Raw genomic sequence first — 7,438 nt, 5'->3', positions numbered from 1 at the left:
AAGATTTCGTTGGAGGAAGTGGGACTCTGCTGTGCATCAAAAGACTGTTATGTGGTTCTCTATGCAAAAAGTTTACACTATTTCAATGAGACTCCGTCCCAAGGGAAGCAGTTGATCGATATCTTATCTCATATGTTCTAATCAACCCAATTGGCCTCTGAACGTTGTGAGCGACAAACAAAAGAATTGTGTTCAATTAATGACCATTGCCAGAGGGAACCAATCATGAGGTCTAGAGATATTTCCAATACATTAATAGATTAACATCAGAAACAGTCCAACTTTCTTGAAGCAGTAAACTTTCAACCGATAGATCGACATTTATAGTCAGTCATATGAAAGCTAAGTAGACAAACAAGCAACGAATCGCTTCCGACGTGATACTCATCGGTGTTATGTATACAAAGGAACAGTGACGCAGGTGTGTGGCGCAGGTGTGTGTGAGTGTAATGTCTGGTGCAGCTGTGCAAGTGTACGACTGTACGGGCAAGATCAGTCTGGCATCGTGCTCTGTCAAGGGTGGGGCGGCGGTAAGAGAAGACTGGCTACACCACCTACGTGTTGCTTTACGGTGTCAGGGATGACTTCCTTGTAGAGTAGAGACACAAGCAGACTGGTGAAGAGCTGAGGACGACAAGGATAAAGCCAGTGAGGTATACGGTGAAAGTTTACGTGTCTTAGGGCGACGACAGTCAATGAACTATCACCCTCTAGGTTGAGCAACTAGCCGCGATAAGTTTTCAGACACGCTCAAACATAATTCAGTCGTGTGATAACTTTTTTTTAGTTCACTTCAGAAGGATTTACGGAAATATAAACATCAAGTATATTGTACAGAGGAGTCTAGTGTGAAGGTAAGTGTTTAGCTTAGCTGTGTGTTGTTTGTGTTCGATAAGTTGATATTGCCTTTCTGTGTAAATGATTAGATGATAATTATAATGTATTTCTATTGTTATCCGCGTCAAGACATAACATTTATCAATATAATTTAACCATGTGGGCTTTACTGTATCTGTCCTTTAAACCAAAATTTATACTCCTACCGATACTCCTGTGTAAACTTTCTGATTGTGTAAGTCCAACATAAAAAATGTATTAAGCGCATCACCACACAGTCATTGGCGCCGTCTGTAACAGGCCAGACTGCTCGACATACATGTGAAGCTTCACCTAAGTCCTATGAAACTGTTTTTACATGTTCCTCCGACTTGCATCATTAATTGGTCCTGCGGTTCCCCTCGTCAATATTCCACTCCTGCGCCAACACTATTATAGTAACTGCGTTTGTCCCAAGGGTTATAGAGGAAGGATACTGAACTCCTCTTTAAACTATTATTTTCTTCGTGGCCTCCGATTGACGCGCCATCTACACTATAGGGGGTGCTACACCATAAAGGACGTTTTGGTATTATGTGGGTAACTATTAAAAAAATGTATTTAATCTATGAGACATTGAAAATTGTTGTAAATAGTGTCTAATTTATTTTCTTTTTGCGATATCAAAGAAAACAGTGAACAACAAATAACAAAACAATAGACAATTACATATAGTTCTTCAAAAGCACCTTTGTTTTCATTTATATTCGTACAGTATATTTAATTATGCTTCGTCATATATTGAAATATTTCTATTGTATTTTTAATTTGCATTTTCTTTGATACTCACCAATTAGGATTAAATTAAAGTATGTAATGTTCATATTTATTATTATTATTTTTTAACCATGTCGCACAAATTAAAGCTGCCTCCCGAAAGCTGGGAATGCTGTACAGATGCCGTAGCTACTTCACTCCTGAGCAGTTGCTTCAAGTTTATAAGGGATTCATTCGTCCTAACTTGGAGTACTGCTCTCATATCTGGGGTGGCTCTTCTATTGGCCAACTGTTAGATAGGGTGGAATCAAAGGCATTTCGTCTTATTAACTCTCCTTCTTTAGTTGATCTTTCTTCCCTTTCTCTTCCCCACAATGTTGCTTCACTCTCTCTCTTTTACAGGTAATTTAACGGGCAATGTTCGGTGGATTTCGCATCCTGTGTACCGCCGGCAAGGCCGTGGGCTCATAACACACGTCTTGCCCGCGGTGCCACCGTTTCTCTGTGGATGTCGATCACACTAGAATAACCCGTTATAGTGCCTCCTTGTTTCCTCACACAGCCAAGCTGTGGAATGCTCTGCCTTCTTCTGCGTTTCCATACACATACAATCTGTCTCTCTTCAAAAAGCTGGTTTTCCAGCATCTTCGTGGTGTAGATTAATATAATGTTTCTTTTTTATTTTTAAATTCTTTTTACTCTTATTTTTTCGCTTTCTAGGGCCCGTTGTGGGTCGATGACCTGTGTCCGGGTGGGCTAATCCTCGTAAAAAAAAATAGTTACCCACATATTACCAAAACGTTCTTTATGTCGCACCGCCCTTAAGCTAAACGAAGACCACGTAATGTTTTTGAAGCTGTCGCCGTCCTATTTACAGCAGAACAAAGGTAAAAGACACTCGCTCTTTATCATAATTTTGTAAAGCTACTTCATTTTGATGACTACGAGAGGCCTACCCCCCTCCCCCAGTCGCCACCACACACATTGAAAAAATCTGTGTATCCACAATTCTACGTCTCCACCATACTACAAGCCTGTAGGTTATTGTGCCTGATTTGTTAACTTTACGTAAACTTTATCATTTGTTGTCGAATTTATGTATTGAGACTGTCTGATCACTGCAATTTAGGCCAGACATCATAATTAGTACGTGATTTTAACCATAACAATATCCATATAATCACAGTTCCCATAATACTGGGCTGTAATCTGACCTCAGATTGTGAGTTGAAGAATATCTAAACGTCCAGCCTAGACCTAAACAGAAACTTAAGTTGTTCATTCACGTTAAAATGTTATTTCTATGCTTCGATAACTAAAGTCATTAAACCCGTAACAAGGATAGTAATTATACTAGTCCATCAACTATTAACAAACTGTGAGATATAGAACTCTCTAGATAGAGCTGATTCAGAGTCTCGGAGAAGCTGCTCGTTTTACCGTACAAAGGAAACCGGATATGAGTAATTCTTATAATATTTCGTTTAGCATTCCTATGTTTTTTATGTGATACAAATAATAGTTTATATTAAGTTAAAACTGTCCATATAAAACAAAATATTAAGGTAATTTGAATACAGTATGTAAGTGATACGGATTTGTAAAAGTGGATTACCCGAAGAAAATGCACGCCAGCGACCTCTGGAAATCTCTTTCAAGGTTTCCACTGTGAATAGTTACCAACTCGCAAATAATTTCTGTGGTGGTAATGTAGTAAACTTTTAATCTAGTTATTATTTAGTTATTTGTTAGATACATGTTTCTTTAATGTTCAGTAAATGTGAGTACTGTTTTAAGATGAGAGTATTATATAATGTAAACATTAATCTTGTGCGAGTTTGCAGTAATCTGTCTGCGCAGCCCCCATGCGCACATATCGTCCTGACGTCACGTTGTGCTTCTAACTTCAGTTTCACACCAGTGGTCTTACGGTGAGGCAGTACATTTACCTGTATTGTGGATTGTATTTTGATCAATACATTAATTTACAGCCGTTTCTTGGCTAATTACAAGAAAAAGTGGTCAAGATCCTACAGGGACACACACTAGTAAGTATAGCAGCTCCCACACTCCTTGATTATCAGGTATTTAGTGTCGTCAAGTCGGGCTTCTTGGTACTGGCGTGAGGGTGGTCAAGACAGGACCTCGCACTAACCTTGTTAACTTGAACATTCACCACAAAACTTTCCAGAGATGTGAAACAATCCGCATCAAAGGCAGAAAGAAATAATGATTTATAGTGTAGTTCGGTGTAAGGTGAGACAAGTGGTTTATAGAGTGAAAAAGGTACATGAATGGCAGTAATCAGGGGTGGTGGCGGGGTGAAGGTCTGCCTGTCGTGAGCCTAGTGTCCGGACCGGCCGAGTGGGGTGAAACCTTGCGGCTCATACGTGTTTCCTATTCCCTGAACTCCCTCTGACGTTCACACACAGCCATGAGCGCTTGTTGACATATGCCTGAAAAAGGTCGGATGAATGTGATTATACAGCCTATTGTTTGGATAATATGTAGTTATTATTATTAAAATCATAATAGAAAATGATAGTACATAATAAAGTATATATATTTATTGAAAAATTTCGGCGGGATCTTCAGTAACGATATTCGTCTAAGAAAGATAGAAGTGTGGCGAGGGTCAAGGAAAAGTATGGGCAGTAAAGTGTATATTAATGGTTCTTATCTAATTAGCCTACTGTCTCGTATGTCGACGGATGTGAAACTACAGTACGAAGTCATTTAATCTACAGTATACGAAACCAACCCAGACCAGACCCAACGATCTTGATTTAATATTGGTTGGGTAGTTTCGTCTCTTAAGAAGAAATTATTTAGCCCAGTTGTATCTTAGCTTGATACATAGACGAGATGGTGTTGGCCACTGTGGATGATTTAACATTTCAGTGTTTTGGTTGGTTTATACTTTTAGCTGTTAATGTTTCTTCAAAAATCAATAGTTGGATTACTTTCATACCACACTCACTCACACTACCCTCTGGCCACGCCCTCTGGTCTGTTACACATTTCCTCTTCTTTATTTTCAACACAGTCAACCTGGATAGTTTCTTTTGGGCCATGGTCGTTGTTATTACTGATGACGAAAGTGTGTGTACTTATGTAGGAACATTCGCATGCAAACAGCTTACCCGTACATAGATAAGATAGGAAGGTAGACCCATTATGTAGATAGTCAAGGAATATGGGAAGATGATGAGTTACACAGGTAGGTATTGTATTAATTAACTAAGGTAACGACCGTGAAAGTATTTAATGACCTTTGATCTCGCGTGTGAAAGTTGCCCCGTAAGAGGTCAGTTTCACGTCATTTTATTCATCTGTATGTATTCCACTTGAAATCAGAATCACAATGTCTTATCAAGTGTATCAGTTCCAGTGTAAAATGAGGCATAAATCACGGTAAAATTATCGTTCATGTCATCCACCTATTTGAAATGAAAGTTAGAATCGTTCAAAACACATGAAAAAACCATCGGAAAAATCATAATTTCAACCCAACCTTTGTTAATCTTAGATGTGGGTATAACACGCATTGATCTTTTAACTCTAGAACCCAGTTTAATATTACCTTCCGTATTATAGAAGTTGTTTTGTTTTTTTTGCCCGTTATTGTTTTGACTTCTCACATACAGTACACTTTATTTGGGCGTCATTCTAATAAGACTTAGTGACCAGTCGAACTTTCCCGAGTGTTGTGGGCTGTTTAGGCGAGTGTGACCTGTTATAACGAAAGGTCATGGCTTACTACCCTACTTGTTTAGTGAGATTTAATGCTCCGTAAGTCTGGCGGAAATTAGTTCTCACAGTCACATTAGACAACAATAAGCTGCTAATCTGTATACTTATGTAATTTATATTTTTGTTTATAGGTTCTACGTTATTTTTTGTCCAGAGGGAAAAATATATTGAATCAGGAAATTAGTTTTTTCTTAATTAACTTCAAAATAATTACTGAATAGCCGACTGCGTAGACTAGGATTCAATCGGTGGTGGATGAATAGTCGCTGGGTAATGTTAACGCTCTGGCAGTTGCCGTAAGTCATCTACAACCTCCTGTGTGGGAATAAATGACGCTCACGTTGCGCCTGATGTCATTTACACGTTCCCGGGTGAATGTTGTCGTCTCATGGATGGTTAGACTCGTTCTGTCTCCATCCAGCTTGTCAACAGGTGCTCTCAAGACGCTAACTGGAGACTCTTTCGGAAAATGATTTTCTACTCGTAAGCATATAACTCGGTAATAAGTTTGAATATGTTCACAAGATAGGAATGAATTTACAACAGTGTTTTAATAAAGGTCTTGATTTATTTACAAAGTTCTGAGTATTTACAAAGGCGTGCTGTATATACATATATTTGGATGCATTTATATTGAACGGTAATACTTAGAAATATCGGGATGTCTTTACAAAGGTCTGTATGTAGTCAAGGAAATCCTTTGAATAACCTTGTGGATGCAGGCAGTAGACTAGATGGCCAACACAAGGCAAAAAGTTACTTGTTTTCAGTAGTCGGGAATGAGAAAACTGCTCTACAGTTCTGGTCTCCGTTAGTCTTGGCTACAGTAGAGAATGCTTATGTCATATATTCTAATAGGGGCGGGAGGAGAGGTTTTAACGTAGGAATATGGGACGAGACCCCCAACGGGACTGTCTACCCACGGCGCCTACTGTACTATATATACCTTCCTGCGTCTATTTCGATGTTGCCAGCGCTTACGTGTTGTGAGAGTACTGTATGTTTTGGGAGAGTTTTTTTTTTTTTTGTGTGAGTGAGTAGTTAAACTCGTCTCCCCTGAGTGTGGGAGTGTCTTAACCCGTGATAAACTATATGTTGTTTACGTGGATAATACGAGTCATTAATTCCCGAGTCGAGGAGTGTGGGAGCTGTGTTGGCTATTCTCCCACTCGTCTCTGTCTCCATATAATATTTTCCCACAAACTGTTCAATGTTTGCTGATTAGACCTTATTTTTTATATGTATTTTTTGTGAGATTATTTTTTCCTCATTTTGTCAATTAACCCTGTATTTTGTATGTTAAATGAGTCTCTTCCGTTACATATATCTCAGATTTTGCACGATTCTAAGAAGGAAATGTTTTCTGTATTCATTACCACATTAAATAAAGAAATTTTCTCCATCTGAATTGCTCGAGTTTCCAAAGCCTTGTCCATCCTTATATAAAATACAGTGAGGGAGGGGGGTGGCAGCTACACCAAACCCCTACCTTGTCCTCGCCAGCATAATCCAGTATTACTTTATGTACTGTACCGGTACGTAGGTGATCCAACTCTCATTCCCAGTTCCCGATCCTTCATGTCCGTTATCCAGGGCCCTCCCTTTCATTACTACACCGTTACCTCAATGGTAAAAGTCGTCTCTCGCTTGCTTAACTCAGACTTGCGATTCTCTACTGCACGACATATCATTAACAGGCATACACTTAAAATGCTTTACAAGTTTACATTCCTGCATCCTCCACCCGTTTACCATTTGTATCGGCCACATAGCGGGTGATGGTCAACCAAACACAGTATTTATTGATGGTGACGTGAACTCTGCTTAGTGGTGATGTGTGGCCCGTTCCTACATACCACCTAGCTGACGTTCTCTCTCTCCAGTCGAGTTTGCAAGAAATATAAGAAATAAGATGCTAAGGAAAGGCAAACTAGTGACTATGCTAACTGAAAATGGTTAGAGCGAGACCTCTCCTTAGTCATTCGGCAATGACAGGTTTTATAATGGTAATGAGGTAAGTGGCTAAAAACAGTTTTTAGCCACTTACTCTTGAATGTGCTGCTTAAGGATCTGTTAACCAAAATTTGATATC

At 39.1% G+C, this 7,438-nt stretch overlaps 1 protein-coding gene across 2 annotated transcripts in view; it reads left to right on the top strand.

The window, feature by feature from the left end:
• The first annotated feature begins 670 nt into the window (after nt 1–670).
• LOC121880003 overlaps nt 671–7,438 on the top strand; it is a 16,245-nt gene continuing 9,477 nt past the window's right edge. Inside the window, exons 1-2 of one of the 2 annotated variants that reach the window (XR_006091484.1) lie at nt 671–854; nt 3,438–3,641. The gene's annotated coding sequence lies outside the window, so the exon portion shown is untranslated. The remainder of the gene's footprint in view (nt 855–3,437; nt 3,642–7,438) is intronic. The other variant, XR_006091485.1, reaches the window with a different exon arrangement.

The sequence above is a fragment of the Homarus americanus genome, unplaced genomic scaffold (assembly GCF_018991925.1).
Source record: "Homarus americanus isolate GMGI-L3 unplaced genomic scaffold, GMGI_Hamer_2.0 scaffold30108, whole genome shotgun sequence".
NCBI classification, from domain to species: Eukaryota; Metazoa; Arthropoda; class Malacostraca; order Decapoda; family Nephropidae; genus Homarus; species Homarus americanus.
Note: the sequence above shows the minus strand (reverse complement) of the source record. Positions and strands in the feature narration are given on the sequence as shown.